Source organism: Hypanus sabinus, chromosome 2 (assembly GCF_030144855.1).
Source record: "Hypanus sabinus isolate sHypSab1 chromosome 2, sHypSab1.hap1, whole genome shotgun sequence".
In the NCBI taxonomy this organism is placed as follows: domain Eukaryota; kingdom Metazoa; phylum Chordata; class Chondrichthyes; order Myliobatiformes; family Dasyatidae; genus Hypanus; species Hypanus sabinus.
The window spans coordinates 7,139,641-7,159,952 of record NC_082707.1 but is presented as its reverse complement, the minus strand read 5'-3'; positions in this window follow the sequence as shown (position 1 = coordinate 7,159,952).

Sequence of the window (20,312 nt, the reverse complement as noted above, 5' to 3'; positions counted from 1 at the left end):
GTGATGCGGGTTCAGTTCCTGCAGCTGCCTGTAAGGAGTTTCTTCTTTCTCCCTGTGACACAGGAGTTCCTCCAGATGCTCTGGTTTCCTCCCTCATTTCAAAGGTGTACAGGTCATAGGGCACTGTGGGCCCGTTGGGCCAGAAGAGACTGTAACCGTGCTGTATCTCCAAATAAAAAGAAACAAATGAGATGTTTCCCAATGACCTCCATAGGCCAAGATGCTTTGTGTTTGTGAAAAGCCATGCAGGAATTTACAATACATTTAACAGGTACCCAAAGAATCATTAACTCAAGGTAAATGCTTTTGATCTGACACTTTATAGCAAGGTGTATTATGAATAAAGTGACTAAGGTGACCACATTTACAAAGGAGTTCAGGAGGAACATTGGAGCGCATTGAGGCCCCTCTGTTGGTCAGGGTCCACCACTGATGTTGCATCCCAGCTGTCCACGTGCTACACGAGCCAGGGCAGTGCGTTATGGAGAGCGCGTCTTTGCCCAAGCAGCCCTCCACGCAGTTGATGAATCCAAAGGAATGGCAGAGACCTATACATCGCAGGAGCTGCCAGTCAGTGTGGCACTGCCTTCGGGACTCCAGCTCCACACTTTTCCTTCGGGGTTTAATCCCCAAGCCTTCCCCATGAGTGGGTAGAGCCGCAAGGCAGCAGAGGTTTGAGATCAGAGTTTTCCTTCTACTAGATGAGCTGCCAACCACAACTGAGGAACCCTATCTGCCAGAAGCAACTGGTTTTAAGGTGCTAGTAACCTGCCTTTACCCCTTCTCCTGTCAGTAGAAACTGTTCTGCTGGGTTTAGTATCTAAGCCACACACAAAGGCCAGGAGCTGGACTTGGTTGTCAGAGGCTATTTGAGTCACACACCATTGGGAGCGTTTAATAGGCAGTGGGAGCTTATCCCCACTAATGCCTTTGGCTATGACAACCTTAAGGATCCTGGAGTGCATTAGTCTGAGAGTAACACACACACACACAATGCTGGAGGACCTCAATGGGTTAGGCATCATCAACGAAGAGGAATAAAGAGTTGATGTTTCTGGCCATATATCTTCATCAGTCTTTCATGAGTCCTGAAGAACAGACTCAGCCCAAAATATCAACTCTTTATTTCTCTCCACAGATGCTGCCTGACTTGTTGAATTCCTCCAGTATTTTGGGTGCGTTACTCTGGGTTTCCAGCATCTTCAGAATGTCTTGTGTTTGTGATTAGTCTGTGAGTACTGTGGGAGGTGATGGACATTCTGATCAGAAATGTTTGGGAATTGGATGGTTTAAAGTACATTTATTATCAAAGTGTGCATACTGTATACAATCTAGAGATTTGTCTTTTTGCAGAGAGCCACAATTGAAAGAAACACATTAAACCAATCTAAAAAAAACGCAATACAAAGACCTTCAAATATGTGACAAAAGGAAATTATATAAACAATAAAAAAGTAAACAAATAGCAGACAGCAGAGGGACTGTAGAGTCCCCAAAAGTGAGTCCAGAGCCACGGAACCAGTTCAGTGCCGATGGGGGCAGGCCATCCATTAATAGTTTTTAAAGAGATCAAAAAAATTGATGAATATTGAGGTTCATGGGTTCATTGTCCATCCAGAGATCTGATGGTGGAGGGGAAGAAGCTGTTCCTGAGCCTTCTCCATGATGGTAACAATGAGAAGAGGGCATGTCCTGGGTGATGGGGGTCCTTAATTATAGATGTTGCCTTTTTGAGACATCACTTTTTGAAGATGTCCTCAGTACTGGGGACCTGGCTGGTGCCTATGATGGAGCTGGCTGAGTTTGCAATTTTCTGTAGCTTTTTTTCAGTCCTGTGCAGTGGCCACTCCATTGCAGACAGTGACACATCCAGTTAGAATGCTCTCCATGGTACATCTGGAGTCTTTGAGAACATAGAAAATCTGCTCAAACTCTTAGTGAAATGTAACTGCTGTCATGCCTTCTTTGTTTGCATAATGATAATTTATTTCTGAGACTGAATGATATGCAGCTGGCACGTTTTTAGTTCTCTGGTATCTAAGGAGTATACATGGCCTCTGCATCCTGTGCAACACTTGATTTCCTTTAGAGTGAGGATACAGGGAGTCCAATGATCTCATTTCCTGTGTTTCATATAAATCACTCAGCTGAAGATCCGTGTGTCTATTTTTAAAACATTACTTCTGTGGACATGATTGTTTCCTTACCAGGCCATGAGATAACCAGTCACTGTGTATCTGTAGAGATGTAGAGAGCAGAGGAGGGGAAAGACAAGAGGTGATGGGGGCACTGGAATAAGGGAAAAGAGGGGAACAAGAAGAATGGTTAGAGAGAATATTTTACATCAATCAGAACCATTCTATTTTTTCGCTGAACTACAGAGATATTTGATTGTTTCGAAGATATGTGGCAGATGCAAAAGGACTTGGGAGTCCTTGTGCAGAATTCCCTAAGGATCAACTTGCAGGTTAAGTTGGTGGCAAAGAAGGCAAATTCAATACTAGCATTAATTTTGAGAGGACCAGAATATAAAAGAAAGGATATAATGCTGAGGTTTTCTAAGGCACTGACTGGATTGCACTTGGAGTATTGAGAGCAGTTTTGGGCTCCTTATCTAAGACAGGATGTGCTGGCATTGGAGAGGGTCCAGACTGATCCCAGGAATGAAAGGGTTAATATATGAGTGCTTGATGACTCTGGGCCTGTACAATGACTTTAGAAGAATGATGGAGGATCTCATTGAAACCTATCAAATATTGAAAGGCCTAGACAGAGTGGACATGGAGAGGATTTTTCCTATTGTGTCAGAGTCTAGGACCGGAGAGCAGATACTTCAAATAAAGGGACATCCACTTAGACCAGACATGAGGAGGAATTTCTTTAGCCAGAAGGTAGTGAATCTGTCGAATTCATTGCCACAGATGGTTGTGGAGGCCAAGTCATTGGGTACATTTAAAGAAGAGGTTGATAGGTTTTGATTAGTTAGAGTGTCAAAGGTTATGGGAAGAAGGCAGGAGAATGGGGTTGAGAAGGATAAATGGCCGAATTATGTTCCTATGCCTTATGGTCTGGCGTTCCAAACTTTATTTGAATGGATGTGTATTTACATTTTCTGGGTATTAGCCTGGTTTTCTGGAGTTTGCTGATACTGTTAAAGTATGTAGAAGGCTCTGATAAGGGCACTGTGTTCCTACAATAGGATAGAGACAGACTGAGTGAATGGGTGAAAACCAGACAAATGGAGTTTAGAGCATAAAACCATAGGACATTGGAGCAGAATTAGACCATTTGGCCTATTGATTCAGCTCCTCCATTCCATCATGGCCAATTCATCTTCCCCTCAACCCCATTCTCCTGCTTTCTTCCCATAACCTTTCACGCCCTGGCTAATCAGGAACCTATCAACATTCATCTTAAATGCACCCAACAATCTGCCCTTCACAGCTGGCGGTAGCAAAGAAATTCCTCCTCATCTAATGCAGGGGAGTGCAAGGTGAAGAGCTCCTTGGAAAGTGAAATGTTAGGGACTGAGAGCATTGCGTGATACACTGTTGTTGGAACTGCTCTAATTAATCCCACATGGAGAACAGTGTTTTGATTAAAGGAGCACAGGAGGATAGGATTAGTGTAAATGGATGTTCGACTGAGACGCAGTGGATGAAGGGCCTGTTTCTCCGTGGGTCAAAAGTCTCTTAGACAACAGATCTCTGGCAGTATTGAGGGCAGATGGCTCTGCTGGACGCCTTTACTGAGGAGATACTGCACTTTCAGAAAGAAAGAGACCAACCCTTTTAGTGTCGCTCTCTCAAAGATCCGCACTGTGAATCTTCGGACGTAACTTACGCTTTGGTTTTCTTTTTTAGTGAGGGGGCAGGGCTGAGTTGGCCCTTTGACCCTCCAAACAATTTACTCCTCAGTTTGATTCATGAGCAACATCCTTCTTAAGGATATCTTTTAAGGTCATAGAACATAGCACAGTGTAATGGTCAGCACTATGTCCCCCTCATGCTCCATCTCCTAAATGTAGGCTCAAAGAGAGTAGAGGTGGTTCCAGCCAGGCACCACACTCCTAAAGAGGGTTGGGCCTTAAAAATCGACCAATCAGAACAATGCCAATTCAAATTAACCAATCAGGAACAGACAAGTCAGATCCAGTCAATCAGGATCGAGCATTAAGCCCCACCCATGCCCTGCTCACTCAAGAGGGGAGATAAGGAGGTGTCTCTCAGGGGACTTGTCACTTGACTAACTTGTGCCTGAGGAAGATGGATGTTTATTGTTAAAAAGTTGCAATCAGTATCTGTAAGTATGGGACTGTTAAGGCCAAAGGATAGTATGGAGTAATGGTAATAACCATGTGTAACAACAGTGGTCTGTAGGAAAGCATCTCTGAATCTACAACATGTTGAACCTTGAAGTGGATGGGCTACAGCCGCAGAAGACCATGAATATACACTCAGTGGCCACTTTATTAGGTACAGCGAGTGTCCAATCCACGGGATGTGAGGGGAAGCAAAATGAGAAGTTGTGTGATCCAAAAAAAATGTCTATTCTCATCTTAACAATGTACTTCTAATGTTATTTGGGGGATTAATCTATTATCAGTGCTGGGTCCATTGTTATTTGTCATCTATATCAATGATCTGGATGATAATGTGATAAATTGGATCAGCAAATTTACTGATGGTACAAAGATTAGAGGTGTAGTGGACAGTGAGGAAGGTTTTCAAAGCTTGCAGAAGGATTTGGACCAGCTGGAAAAATGGACTGAAACATGGCAGTTGGAGTTTAATACAGTCAAGTGTGAGGTATTGCACTTTGGAAGGAAAAACCAAGGTAGAGCATATAAGATAAATGGTAGGGCACTGAGGAGTGCAGTAGAACAGAGGGATCTGGGAATACAAAATTCCCTAAAAGTGGCGTCAAAGGTAGATAGGATTGTAAAGAGAGCTTTTGGTATATTGGCTTTTATAGATCAAAGTATTGAGTATAAGAGTTGGAATGTTATGGTGAGGTTGTATAAGACATTGGTGAGACCGAATTTGGAGTATTGTGTGCAGTTTTGGTCAACTAATTACAGGAAGGATATTAATAAGGTTGAAAGCGTGCAAAGAAGGTTTACAAGGATGTTGCTGGGACTTGAGAAACAGAGAATGGTTGAATAGGTTAGGACTTTATTCCCTGGAGCGTAGGAGAATGAGGGGTGATTTGATACAGGTGTATAAAATTATGATGGGTATAGATAGAGTGAATGCAAGCAGGCTTTTTCCACTGAGACTAGGGAAGAAAAACACCAGAGGACATGGGTTAAGGTTGAAGGGGGAAAAGTTTAAAGGGAACATTGGGAGGGCTTCTTCACACAGAGAGTGGTGGGAGTGTGGAATGAGCTGCCAGATGAAGTGGTCAATGTGGGCTCACTTTTAACATTTAAGAAAAACTTGGACAGGTACATGGATGAGGGGTGTATGGAGGGATCTGGTCCAGGTGCAGGTCAGTGGGATGAGGCAGAAAAATGGTTCGGCACAGCCAAGAAAGGCCAAAAGGTCTGTTTCTGTGCTGTAATGTTGTATGATTCTATGGAAATAAAGAACAAATTAATACTGCCAATGCTACTGCAGTATTATAAAACTGTATATTAATTTATAATAGTTATCAACAGAGGAATTCATCCAGTGTTTGTGGCTATGTTTTTTTTAATTGACTGAGCAAAATCAGTGCAGACTCCAACTGCAGGTAGAGGACAGCCTTCAAACAATACTTTCAATGATTGCATCTTCCAAATCTTAATTTTCATTGTGACGTTCAAGATGATTATCGATGCCTTCAAATTCTTCATAGATTATTGAAATAGTGAAATCATTTATTTTTCACTTCCGGCTGTCTCTGGCATCTCCAAGCCAGAATGCTTGAAACCACGATGAGGAAAGCAGTTCTGAATTGTCTTGCTGCTTATTTCTCACCAATTATCAGTAACGAAAATCACTGCTTTTCAAAGACAACACACACAAACTATTTGCTCTGAGCACAGTTTAGTGTCTAAGAACAACATGTTGTGCATGCGACCGACACTAGTTAGAAACTGTTTTACAACAGTCTCCCAGCCCAATTAAGCATCGTAGTACCCCAAATAAGAGAAGGGAATCCCTGATAGTTTCTCAATTTAGTTTTTGTTCTTTAAGAGCTGTTACAAATAAATGGTGGCTGCGATTAGCCGATGGCCAAATTACTGGTAATCTACTGTATTTCATTATTATTGCCTGTGTATTAATGCCCAGTGCTTAAAAGCCTGGAACGGCAGCGATGGTGGGAGCTCTACATCAACTGCTTCCACAGCTATCACCATATGTTCTTGATCTAGTCCAAGGGTCATGTGAAAGAAGCAATGACTGAGGGTTTCTGCTTCAAAGGAATAGGAATAATTTCCATAAAGTAAACCTCAAAAACAAGCATGAATGTGATATTGTTGTACACAAGTGCTGTCACTTCTCAACAGAACATCCAAAAGAGAAACAGAGGCCTTTTCAGAGAAAGTGATGGATGAACATTTACTGCTGGCCCACTGAGTGGTCAGCAAAGGTCAAAGGCTTATTTCTGTTCCTTTCCATTTTAATGTCACATTTCACTCAATATCTCTCATTGCTTCCAACGTGAGCTTACTCATACATCATCCAATCCTGTAAGTTGTCTGGGTTTTCTGGTCTGGGTTGAAGTGTACCCATCTGTTTCTGGTTTACTTTAGTTTCGAGGAATGAATTTGGGTTGATTTTTCTGTATATTTTGAATTTCTGGTGTGGGATTGCTGTATATTTATTACCAGTTATGTACACTGTGAACCTGCATTGGTGTGTCGTGTTCCATTGCTGTACCAAAGCCATGCAGAGAAAAAAAAAGACATTTATTGCAAAAACATCCGATGGAGTGATTCATTTATTGACTTTTCATTATTTTCACATGGAATTGTGTCAGAGAAATACGGAGATTTGCAACTGTAAAGGTCTTGCATTATCTCGTGTCTATGTGTATAAATATATTATAGACATCATATAATATAATATATACTGTACATCTACAACATGTATTGAATACATCTATTCAATATGTTTAATATATTTCATATTTATATATCTGTAACATATATTGCATATTTATATATACATATATATGTTATATGATGCAAATTAATCTTTGCAACAAAAACAGTTCACTTCACTTTGAGTTTATTTCACCATCAGACACAGAATCAGGTTTATTATCACTGATGTACGTCATGAAATTTGTTGCTTTGCAACAAATTAAATAAGTGGTGTAAAAAGAGGGCAAAAATAGTGAGGTTGTGGATGTAGGTTTATTCTCCACTCGGAATTTGGATGGCAGAGGGGAGGAGAGCTGTTCCTGAAACATTCAGTGAGTGTCTTCAGGCACCTCCATCTCCTCCTGAGAGGAGGGTAAAAGGGGTCCTTGATGCTGGATGCCGACTTTTTGAGGAATCGCCTTTTGAAGGTGTCCTCGATACTTGGGAAGCTAGTGCTCATGGCTGAGTTTAAAAGTTTCTGTAACTTTTTCTGAACTTATGTCGTGGCCGCTCCATACCATACGGTGATGTAATCAGTAGAACTTTGAAATCTGTGGAACATAGAGCAGTACAACACAGGAGCAGGCTTTTTGGCCCACAACTAAATTACTAATCGAAAACCAACTGAGCTAATCTCTTCTGCCAATGTCCAAATCCTTCCATTTTCTTCACGTTCATCTGCCATCTAAATGCCTCTTTGAAAATTTCCAATGTATCTGCCTCTACCACCACCCCAAGCAGCACATTCTAGGCACCCACCCCTCTGTGGGGGGGGGGGAACTTGCCCTTCCCATTTCCTTTGAAATTGCCCCATCAGACCTTATATACATGCCCTCTGATATTAGACATTTCAACCCTGGGAAAAAGATACCATATGTTCACTCTGTCTATATCTCTCATAATTTTATAAACTGCTGTCCTCTTCTACCACTTCAGAACAAATAAGCCAAGTTTGTCCAACCTCTCGTTATAGCTCATGTCCTCAAATCCAGGCAGTATCCTGGTAAACCTCTTCACCTCTCCACCTCTCCAAAGCCTTAACATCCTTCTTATAGTGGGATGACCAGAACTGTATGCAATACTCACGATGCGTTCTAACTGGAGTTTTATAAAGCCATTTTATAAAACAAGCAGTCAGCAACCCTTGTTTATTTTTATCCCTTAATCCCCTTACAGCAAAACAACTTTATAGACTCACTATTGAACAGTTCATATGGTCCCAAAGTTCTCTTTTGAGAGGCAGGGTTTCAATTACTGCTGTAGAAGTGTTTCCAAACTGCTCTCCTAGAAAAACTTTGTCTGATTTTTAGAGTCTGTCTCTCAGTGTGAGTATATCCTGCTAGGAAAAATATCCATCCTTTCAGTTCCCAAAAAATACCTGGAAAATTTTGATCAAGTGACATCATTACTTACCAATGGAGGTCCTCCATTTATCATGGAATTGCCAGATGTTGTGTTCTAACTGTCATACACAAGCCAGGTCAGTATGATGAGGAGAGCAAACCATTGCCCCGGTCTCTCCATACAGCTGATGAATGGTAGAGATCGAAGACTGATACAGTTCGGCACCAGCAGTGTCACAGGAGTTGCCAGTCAGCATTACGACTGCCTGAGGGACACCAACTCAGGATATTACCTTGGAGTTTACTCCTGTATCCTTTCCCCATGAGTGGGTATAGCTGCAAGGCAGTGGAGGTTTCAAATCAGAGTTTATCTTCTCGGTGAACTGCCAACCATAGCTGATGAGACCCATCTACCCAGAGTGACTGGTTTTGCCTTTGCCCTTTCTCCTGTCAGCAGAAACTGATCTGCCAGGCTTAATACTTAAGCCAGGTGTGAGAGCCAGGAGCTGGACTCAGATGTTGGAGGCTATTTGAGGTGCACGCCATTGGGAGCACTTAATAGGTAGTAGGAGTTTGTCCCCACTACCATCCCCGGCTATAAAATCCTGAAGGGATCACTTACCCATCAAAGCCCAGCTTACATTTGGTTTATCTGGACTGCAGTCCTTCCAGTAAATCTTTCCAAAGGTGTGGGGCACTAATTTATTCAGACCACCCCAGGTATAATCTAACCAGGGCTCAAACACATCAGATACTGCAGATGCTGGAAGTCCCAATAACACAGACAAAATGCAGGAAGAACTTAATGGGTTAGGCAACATCTATGAAAATGAATAACCAGTTAACGTTTCGGGCCAAAATCCTTCATCCGGAATGAAGGCAAAGGGGGAAGAGGTGGGGGCAGGGGAAGGAGGACAAGCTGGAAGGTGATAGGTTAAAACCAGGTGGGTTAAAGTTAGAAGCTGAGAGATGATAGGTAGAAAAGGTAAAGAACTGAAGAAGGAATCTGATAGGAGAGGAGAGTGGACCATGGGAGAAAGGGAAGAAGGAAGGGTGCAGGGGTAGGTGATAAGTAGGTGAAGAGAAGAGGTAAGTAGCCAAGTGGGAATGAAAGAAGAGGAAAGAGGAAAGAAAAAAAAATGCCAGAAGGAGAAGTTGATGCTCATGTTATCAGAATGGAGGCTACCTAGATCGAATATGAGGTGTTACTCCTCCCACCAAAGACTGGCCTCATCATTGCAGAAGAGGAAGCTGTGGACTGACATGAGCCAGGGCTTTACGTGAAAGAAATACTGGATTTTCCAGTGGACAGTGTCAATTACAATATGGCAGTGTAGGTTATTAAATATTTATTTTTATTACTCTGACAAATCATTTCCAGTTAAGAACATACGAGGTAGGATCCATAGTCAACTGTGTGATTTTATAAGCTTGCTCTGACATTCAAAGTTCAACAACTTTATTATCAAAGAACTTATACCTTATGCAGCCCTGATTCATTTTCTTGCAGGCACTTACAGCAAAATACAGGACTGCAATCGAATTTATGAAAAACTATACATTAGCAAGGACTGGCAAATAACCAGTGTGCAAAAGAAGATGAACCAAACGAATAAGAAAAATTAATACTGAGAATAATTAATTATTAAATAATTAATACTGATAATGCCAGAGGTGTAGAGTCCTGGAAAATGAGTTCATCTTTGGGGTGAGTGAAGTTATCTTAACCAGTACAGGAGCCTGATGGTTGATGGGTAATAACTGTTCCTGAACCTGGTGGCGTGGCTTTGAAAGCTCCCGTACCTCCCGCCTGATGATAGTTGTGCAAAGAGAGTATGGCCTTGATGATGGGGTCCTTGATGATGGACGCTGCTTTCTTGTGCCAGGGCTCCTGTAGGTGGGGAGGGCTTTGCCTCTCATAGACTAGGCTACATCCACCTCTGTCTGTAGACTTTTCCGTTGTTAGGCTTTGGTGTTTCCATTACAGGTCATGACACAATCAGTCCGGATACTCTCCACTGGACATCTATAGATGTTTATAAAAGTTTTAGATAACATGGCTAATCTATGCAAACTTCTAAGGAAGTGGAGGTGCTGTAGAGTGATGGTATTTATGTGCTAGTCCTAGGACAGATCCTCTGATATGATAATGCCAAGGAAATAAAAGTTAATGACCACCTCCACCTCCATTCCCCTCTGATTTCTTCCTCCTGTAGTCAACAATTTTTGGTTTTGCTGACCTTAAGTGTGAGGTTGTTGTTACAGCAACACTCAACCAGATAGACATAACTAGTGTCAGTGTAGATAGTTAAATATCCATTTTTGCTACTTTGTCAATTTTTTTTCAGTCAGGAATGAGTGAAATAGGACCCATAGTCAAAGATGTGATTCTACAAATCTTCTCAGACATTCAACCACAGTACAGGCTGCCACTGGGCCTCCAAGCCCAGCATAGGCTGCCACCAGGTCTCCAAACTTTGGCCCTGGACTCTCAAATGCAGATGTCAATGTCGAGTCCCTGACCCAGACCCTTCGACCTTCAGGCCTCTCAGAATGATCAGCTCAGGAGAGAGAAAGAGATGGGACCACATAGGTGGTTATACATGTCTTTACAGTAAAACTGAAATCCATCTTATGCCGTAAGACCAACAGACAATGGAGCAGAATTAGGCCTTTCGGTCCATCAATCTGCTCTACCATTCGATCATGTTGGATTTATAGTCCCTCTCAATCCTGCCTTCTCCCAGTAACCTTAGACACCCTGACAAATCAATAACATATCAACCTGTTTTAAATATATTAATTGATTTGGCCTCCACATCTTTGGCAATTAATTCCACAGATTCACCTCCCTCTGGCTGAAAAAACTCCTGCTCACCTCTGTTCTAAATGGACAACCTCCTGAGACTGTGTCCTCTGGTCCTAGACTCACCTACCATAGGAGACATCCTCTCCATGTCCACTCTGTATAGTCCTTTCAATCTTCGATAGATTTCAATGAGATCTGCCCTCTTCCTTCTAAACTCCAGTGAGTACAGGCCCAGAGCCAGCAAATGCTCCTCACATGTTAACCCTTTCTTTCCCAGGTTCATTCTCCTGAATCTCGACTGAACTGTCTCCAACTCCAGCAGATCCTTTCTGAGAAAAACGGCCCAAACTGCTCACAATACTTTGCATGGTCTGACAAATGTCTTGTAGACTTCGCCATCACATCTTCGCTTTCATATTCGAGTCCTCTTGAAATGAATGGTGACATTGCAAAGGCTTATCATCAAATCAAAAATCCCTTCCTAATTTCCCACTCACCAGATATGGCCTGGTCACCCACGTTTGTGGAATAGTCAGTGCTGCCTGTTGTCTGCATATGTGTGTGTACAGGAATGGGTCAAGTACATGGAGAGGTATTGGCTGGAGTGGGAATTCCCATACAGGGAGAGGTATTGGCTGGAGTGGGAATTCTCATACAGGGAGGGGTATTGGCTGGGATGGGAATTCTCACACATGCATCGGGGGTGGGGGGGGAGTGAGTTCCTGTGCAATCTGGGTGAGAGGTGTGTGTCAGCTGCATGGAGAGATTACCACTTCCCTCACAGTGACAGCAGGAATAGTTTTGCACCCTGGTTTCTTCACCATTGCAGACCCATGGAGACCCAAAGAATCAGGTTTAATATTAGATTAGATTCGATTTTATTGTCATCGTGCCAAGTACAGATACAAAGCCAATGAAAAGCAATTAGCATCTAACCAGAAGTGCAAAAGAATAGTGTTGTTTACAAAATAACTGCGAATAAAAAGTAAGTGCTACAGCACACAAATATAAAAGTACTGAGACAGTAGAATATGGGTGCAATACTGCTTAGCGCTGTGATGTGAGGTTCAGCAGGGTCACAGCCTCAGGGAAGAAGCTCTTCCTGTGCCTGCTGGTGTGGGAGCGGAGGCTCCTGTAGCTCCTACCGGATGGGAGGAGAGTAAAAAGTCCATGGTTAGGGTGAGATGCATCCTTGATAATGCTTTTCACCCTGCCTAGGTAGTGTTTATGGTAGATGTTCTCAATGGTGGGCAAATGGGTGCTGGTAATCCACTGGACAATTTTCACCACCCACTGGAGTGCTTTGTGGTCGGATACGGGACAATTACCATACCACACTGAGATGCAGTTGGTGAGTATGCTCTCAATGATACAGTGGTAAAAGTCCGTCAGTATCCTGCTCTGCAGGAAATAAAGGCGCTGTTGCGCCTTTTTGATCAGGATGAAGGAGTTCAGGGACCAGGTGAGATCCTTGGAAATATGGACACCAAGGAATTTAAAGTTTGATACATGCTCCAGTGCAGCTTCATTGATGTAGATGAGGACATGAGTGTGGCTCCTAGCATGCCTGAGGTCCACAATGATCTTCTTGGTGTTCTGGGTGTTAAGGGCCAGGTTGTTGTTGGCACACCATGCGGCCAGGTGTTGGACCGTGAGCATATCACAAGCATATGTCATGAAATTTGCTTTGTGGCAACGTTACAGTGCAAGGCATAAAAAGTTCAAAGTAAATTTATTATTCAAGTGTGTATATTTATTTATTGATTTGGAGATCCAGTGCAGAACTGGCCCTTCAGGCCAGTGAGCTGTGCTGCCCAGGAACCCGCTTATTTAACCAAGCCTCATCACAGGACAATAACCTGCTAACTGGCACATTTTCGGTAGAAACCAGAGCACCTGGAGGAAACCACGGTCGGGGAAGAATGCTCAACTTTTTGACAGATGGTGCTGGAATTGAACTCTGAAGTCCAGAAAGCCCCAGGCATCGCGCTAACCACTATTCTACATATACTTCCATATACTACCTTATACTTACTTTGTTACGAATTCGTAATGTACTAGCAGCAAGAGATGAAAATTGAGTTGGGTTTTAATATTAAAGCCACTACATTTATTAGCATCTATTCAAAAATATAGAAGATTAAATAAACTACTTTCTTAGACAGAAGTTAACAGTGTTATGAGTCTATAGCTCCTAAACAGTCAAACTTAGAACCTGTTCTTAACAAATCTTACTTAAGCACGGTCATGAAGAGACAGTTAAGAGAGTCCCAGTCATTCATGAAATAGGAAAGAGGAGAAACTTGTGGACTGACAATGCAGCCACAAGATGATCACAACGAATTCCAAAGATTCCATGGCTAGTGAACGAAGAAACAGTTACCAAAGATCCCAGCCGAGGAATACTGTTCCGAAGTCCACGACGAGCGATTTCACAAAGTGACTGTCATGAAATCCACACCCACGAGTCATATGAATGACAGACACTTCTCCACAATGCACAGTGTGCCACTGATTAACCTAATCCTGTGGGTTTGGGTAACCATTAGACTTTATCCTTCTCGATCGTGAGCTGTTCCCGGATAGCTCGAAGCCTGCGATCTTCACTCTATCTCTCTTTCCTTCGACTCTCAACTCTTTCGACTCCTCTTTTTTGGTCTGCGTTTTGTTTTTTATACCGTCATTATACGTCATCAAGTGACGCTTTCAGAAACAAAACTCTGGATTCCCAGCAAAACGAAACTACAGTCATGTGACATCCACAGGAAATGAAACTAAGAAGTCCCAGTAAAACATGAGACCCATTTTTTTGAAGATATTTACAGGAAAAGGAAGCACGATAGAATTTTATGGAAAAATTATATAAAAACAAAGACCGTCAAGCACTAATGTCAAAAGAAGGCAAACGGAGCAAAGTAAATAGAATACTGAGAACATGAGTTGTAAAGAGACCTTGAAAGAGAATGAGTAGTTTGTAGAATCAGTTCAGGGTAGCGGTGAATGAAGTTATCCACACCAGTTCAGGAGAATTAGTACAAGTTATAAAATAAATAAATAGTGCGAAAGAGAAATAATGAGCTTGTGTTCATGGACTGATCAGAAACCTGAAGGTGGAGGGGAAGAAGCTGTAACTAGATTGTTGAGTGTGGCTCCTGTACGATCACCTGATAGCAGAAATGAGAAGAGGGCTTGTTCCTGATAGAGAGGGTGCCCAATGATGAATGTCAGCCTTTTGAAGATGTTCTCGATGATGAGGAGGGTTGAGTGTGATGGAGCTGACTGAATCTACAAGCCTCTGCAATCTCTTGCAATCCTGTGCATTGGATCTTCCATACCAGGTTATGGTGCAACCAGTCAGAATGCCCTCCACTATGCATCCATAAAATTTGTGAGAGTCTTTGGTGACATACCAAACCTCGTGAAATTCCAAATGAAGAAGTGCTGTTATGCCTTCTTTATCAATGTGTTGGGCCCAAGATAGATGCCACCACCCAGGAACTTGAAGCTGCTTACCCCTATTGAAAACTGCACATGAATTGGATCTAGCTGTTCATGAATGAAAGATAAAAGATAGCAGGTAGATGCAGATAAAAAATAGTGAGGGGCAGTGTATATGGATTCATTGTTGGTTCTGAAATATAATGGCGGAGGGAAGAAGCTGTTCCTGAAACATTGAGTGTGCCTCTTCAGGCTTGTCTACCTCCTCCCTGATGGTATCAATGAGAAGAGGGCACGTCCTGGGCAATGGGGGTCCTTATTGAAGGATGCTGCTTTTCTGCCTTCTGAAGGTGCCCTTGTTGATGTGGAGGCAAATTTTGTGTGTGTGTGTGTGAGAGAGAGAGAGAGAGAGAGAACATACAAATTCCTGGTGGACAGTGCCAGGAATTGAACTCTGAACACTGATCGCTGGCACTGTAAAGTGATCGTGCTAAACACTACACTATCATGCCATTGACTATTTTTCTGACCCTATCTACAAGGTGAAACATTTGAACAGAATTTCAATGATATCTAGAAAAAGAAAAGATTAATGTATGAGCATTTGATGACTTTGGGCTGTACAGTAGGAAGTTTAGAAGAATGAGGGGGATTTCACTGAAACCTATTAAATTTTGAAAGGCCTAGACAGAGTCGATGTGGAGAGGATGTTTACTTTAGTGGGAGACTCAGAATGAAGGGACATCAATTTAGAACAGAGATGAAGAGGAATTTCTTTAGATTGTTTTTCTGACTTAGAGCATAGATGTATCCTCCATACCCCTCCCATCCATGTACCTATTTTAAGTGTTGAAATCGAACCTGCGTCCACCAGTTCCATTGGCAGCTCATTCCACACTCTCTCCACCCTCTGAGTGAAGAAGTTCCCCCTCATGTTCCCCTTAAATATTTCACATTTCACCCTCAACCCATGACCTCATTGTAGTCTCACCCAACCCCAGTGCAAATATCCTGCTTGCATTTACCTTATCTATATCCTTCAACATTTTGTCAACCTCTGTCAAATCTCCTCTCATTCTCCTCCACTCCTGGGAATAAAATAACTACCTATTCAACCTTTCCCTGTAACTTAGGTCCTCAAGCCCCAGTAACATCTTTGTAAATTTTCTCTACATTATTTAAATTCTACTTACATCTTTCCTGTAGCTAAGTCCATGGATGGGAGGGGTAGGAAGATGTACGGACAGGTGCGGATCAATAGGACTAGGCAAAATAACAGCTCATCATGGACTAGATGGGCTGAAAGGCATTTTCTCTGCTATATTGGTCTATGACTCTATGATTCCTATGACTAGGGTGTCTAGAACCAGGGATCGATATCTCTAAGTATAGTTCTGATCATTCAGGCCGTGGGTGAGAAATAAAATTCCTCCCCCACAGGATTCTCTACCCAAGCTGGACACAGTGGCTGAATACACTCAGTGGCCACTTTATTAGGTACACCTGAACACTTGCTCATTATGCCAATATCTAATCAGCCTATCATGTGGCAGCAACTTAATGCATAAAAGCACGCTGACATGGTCAAGAGGCCCAGTTGTTCAGATCAAACATCAGAATGGGGAAGAAATGTGATCTAAGTGACTTTGACTGTGGAATAATTGTTGATACCAGTCGGGGTGTCTCAGAAACTGCTCATATCCTAGGGCTTTCATATACAAAAGTCTCTAGAGTTTATAGAGTATAGTGCAAAAAGCCAAAAAAAAACCTTCAGTGATCTGTGGGCAGACATGTCTTGTTAATGAGAGAGGGCAGAGGAAGGTGACAGTAACTCAAATAGCTACGTGTTACAACAGTGTGTGCAGAACAGCATCTCTGAAATCAATACATCTATCCTTGAAGTGAATGGGCTGCAGCAACAGAAGATCACAAACATCCACTCAAAGCCACTTTTTGAGGTATAGGAAGTTCCTAATAAAGCAGACATCGGCTATATATTGAAGACAGAAATCAATAAACTTCTGAATGCTAAGAAAAATAATGTATATCTGCTCAGAGCAGAAAAGTAAAGATGAGGTTGAAAAACTAGCCATCTAAGAGAATGTTGGAACAGTTAGATAGACTGGATGGCCCACTCCGTTCATTTGTTATATAGCCTGGAGAATATTCAGTTCACTAAATTAGGCTGGTGTCGAAAATTAGAATGAGAAATAATGACCATGGAGGTACTTGATGTTTGCCAAAATTGCAGAATATCACACCCTACAACTGGGGAGCCCTCCACACCACTCAGCACATCTATGCAGAACTTTGTCACAGGAAGGCAGCATCCATCATCACAGACCCACACCATCCAGGATATGCTCTCTCCTTGTTGCTGACATCAGGAAGAAGGCACAGGAGCCTCATGACATGCACCACAAGGTTCAGGAGCAGTTATTACCCCTCAATCATGAGGCCCTCAAACTAGAAGGGAGAACTTCACCGAACTTCACCCACTCCAATGCTACACAGATTCCACAACCTATGGACTCAATTTCAAGGACTCTACAACTCACGTTCTTGTTATTTATTGTTTATATGTTTTTTTTATAGAACATAGAACAGTACAGCACATTACAGGCCCTTCAGCCCACTAGGTTGTGCCGACCTTCAAATGCTGTCTCCCATATAACCCCCCCACCTTAAATTCCTCTATATACCTGTCTAGTAGTCTCTTAAACTTCACTAGTGTATCTACCTCCACCACTGACTCAGGCATTGCATTCCATGCATCAACCATTCTCTGAATGAAAAACTTTCCTCTAATATCCCCCTTGAACTTCCCTCCCCTTACTTTAAAGCCATGTCCTCTTGTAATGAGCAGTGGTGCCCTGGGGAAGAGGCACTGGATGTCTACTCTGTCTATTCCTCTTAATATCTTATATACCTCTATCATTGCTCCTCTCATCCTCCTTCTCTCCAAAGAGTAAAGCCCTAGCTCCCTTAATCTCTGATCATAATCCATACTCTCTAAACCAGGCAGCATCCTGGTAAACCTCCTCTGTACCCTTTCCAATGCTTCCACATCCTTCCTATAGTGAGGCGACCAGAACTGGATACAGTACTCCAAGTGTGGCCTAACTAGAGACAAACAGACATTATTGATTCCGAGGGAAATTGGGTTTCATTACAGCCACACCAAGAATTTTATAGAGTTTTATAGAGCTGCATCATTACATCACGTCTCTTAAACTCTATCCCTCAACTTATGAAAGCTAACACCCCGTAAGCTTTCTTAACTACCCTAAATACCTGTGAGGCAACTTTCAGGGATCTGTGGACATGTACCCCCAGATCTCTCTGCTCCTCCACACTACCAAGTATCCTGCCATTTACTTTATACTCTGCCTTGGAGTTTGTCCTTCCAAAGTCCCACTTCATACTTCTCCGGGTTGAACTCCATCTGCCACTTCTCAGCCCACTTCTGCATCCTATCAATGTCTCTCTGCAATCTTCAACAATCCTCTACACTATCTACAACAGCATCAACCTTTGTGTCATCTGCAAACTTGCCTACCCACCTTTCTACCCCCACATCCAGGTCATTAATAAAAATCATGAAAAGTAGAGGTCCCAGAGCAGATCTTTGTGGGACACCACTAGTCACAACCCTCCAGTCTGAATGTACTCCCTCCACCGGGACCCTCTGCCTTCTGCAGGCAAGCCAATACTGAATCCACCTGGCCAAACTTCCCTGGACCCCATGCCTTCTGACTTTCTGAATAAGCCTTCTGTGTGGAACCTTGTCAAATGTCTTACTAAAGTCGATGTAGATCACATCCGCTGCACTACCCTCATCTATATGCCTGGTCACCTCCTCAAAGAACTCTATCAGGCTTGTTAGGCATGATCTGCCCTTCACAAAGCCATGTTAACTGTCCCTGATCAGTCCATAATTCTCTAAATGCCCTTAGATCCCATCTCTAAGAATCTTTTCCAACAGCTTTCCTACCACTGACGTAAGGCTCACTGGTCTATAATTACCCAGACTATCCCTACTACCTTTTTTGAACAAGGGGACAATATTTGCCTCCCTCCAATCCTCCGGTACCATTATTGTGGACAACGAGGACATAAAGATCCTAGCCAAAGGCTCAGCAATTTCTTCCCTTGCTTTGTGGAGCAGCCTGGGGAATATTACATCAGGCCCTGGGTACTTATCCATCCTAATGTATTTTAACAACTCCGACACCTCCTCTTCCTTAATATTAAGAAGCTCCAGAACATCAACCTCAATCATATTGTCGTCACTGTCATCAAGTTCCCTCTCACTGGTGAATACCGAAGAGAAGTGTTCATTGAGGACCTCGTTCACTTCCACAGCCTCCAGGCACATCTTCCCACTTTTATCTCTAATCGGTCCTACCTTCACTACTGTCATCCTTTTGTTCTTCACATAATTGAAGAATGCCTTGGGGTTTTCTTTTACCCTACTGGCCAAGGCCTTCTCATGCCCCCTTCTTGCTCTTCTCAGCCCCTTCTTAAGCTCCTTTCTTGCTACCCTATATTCCTCAATAGACCCATCTAATCCTTGCTTCCTGAGCCTCACGTATGCTGCCTCCTTCCACCTGACTAGATTTTCCACCTCACTTGTTACCCATGGTTCCTTCACCCTACCATTCTTTATCTTCCTCACCGGGACAAAATTTTCTTCTTTTTGTATTTGCACAGTTTGTTGCCTTTTGCACATCAGTTGTCTGACCATCCTACTGGGTGTGGTCTTTTATTGACCCTATTTGTTTTTTTGTATTTAATATGAATTTCCACAAGAAAATGAATCTCAGGGTGGTGTATGGTTACATAGATGTTCTTTGATAATAAATTTACTTTGAAGTTAATATCCTTTTGTGGAGGAAGTCAACCATCGTTACCCAGTCTGATGATTGGTACTTAACCTCGCTCTACACTGGTCACCTGTTCCAGCTAGTTCTAAGCAATGTGCACACTGACCATGAAAGGTTAACGTTTACAGAGCGAACAAACACCAAAGATCCAGAAACCTGAAGTAGATTTTTAAAATTTATTTTATTTTTATTTAGAGATACAGCCAATGAGTGGCTCCGCGCAGCAACCCACCTATTTACTGTAGCTGTATTAGCATAGCACTAACTGCTAAGCAACCGTGGCGCCTGAATATTGGCTTAATTAACATTGCTCAGTTCATTGCCCGAACCATGAATTTGATTTCCCTTGGGATAAAAGCACTAATTGACTTTGTTTCTTAGTCCTAACATCAAAGGAAATGTTTAATAATCTTTGAAATTGCATGCCGCAGTGGTGGGGGCACAGTTTTCTAGCCTCAGTCTCCTCCTATTCACAGTTTCCTTTGTTCGTCTAGTCTGTTATGACATTCCATCATAATTAAAATCCATTTGCAAAAGAGCTGGCACAAGATTGAGTTACAGGGCATGTGGTTTCCAGGGAGCTGATGCCGAAAGGAGATTATCGGACGATTTGATTTAGCTTGGAAGATGAATGCTGACATTAATGAGGATTGAAAGGAGACATCGCCAAAAAGGTGAACTATGTAGGGAAGCTAGCCAATGATATTTAAGTGTATGTATAAAGTTTATTTCAGATATATAAAGAGTAAAATAGAGATGGGAGT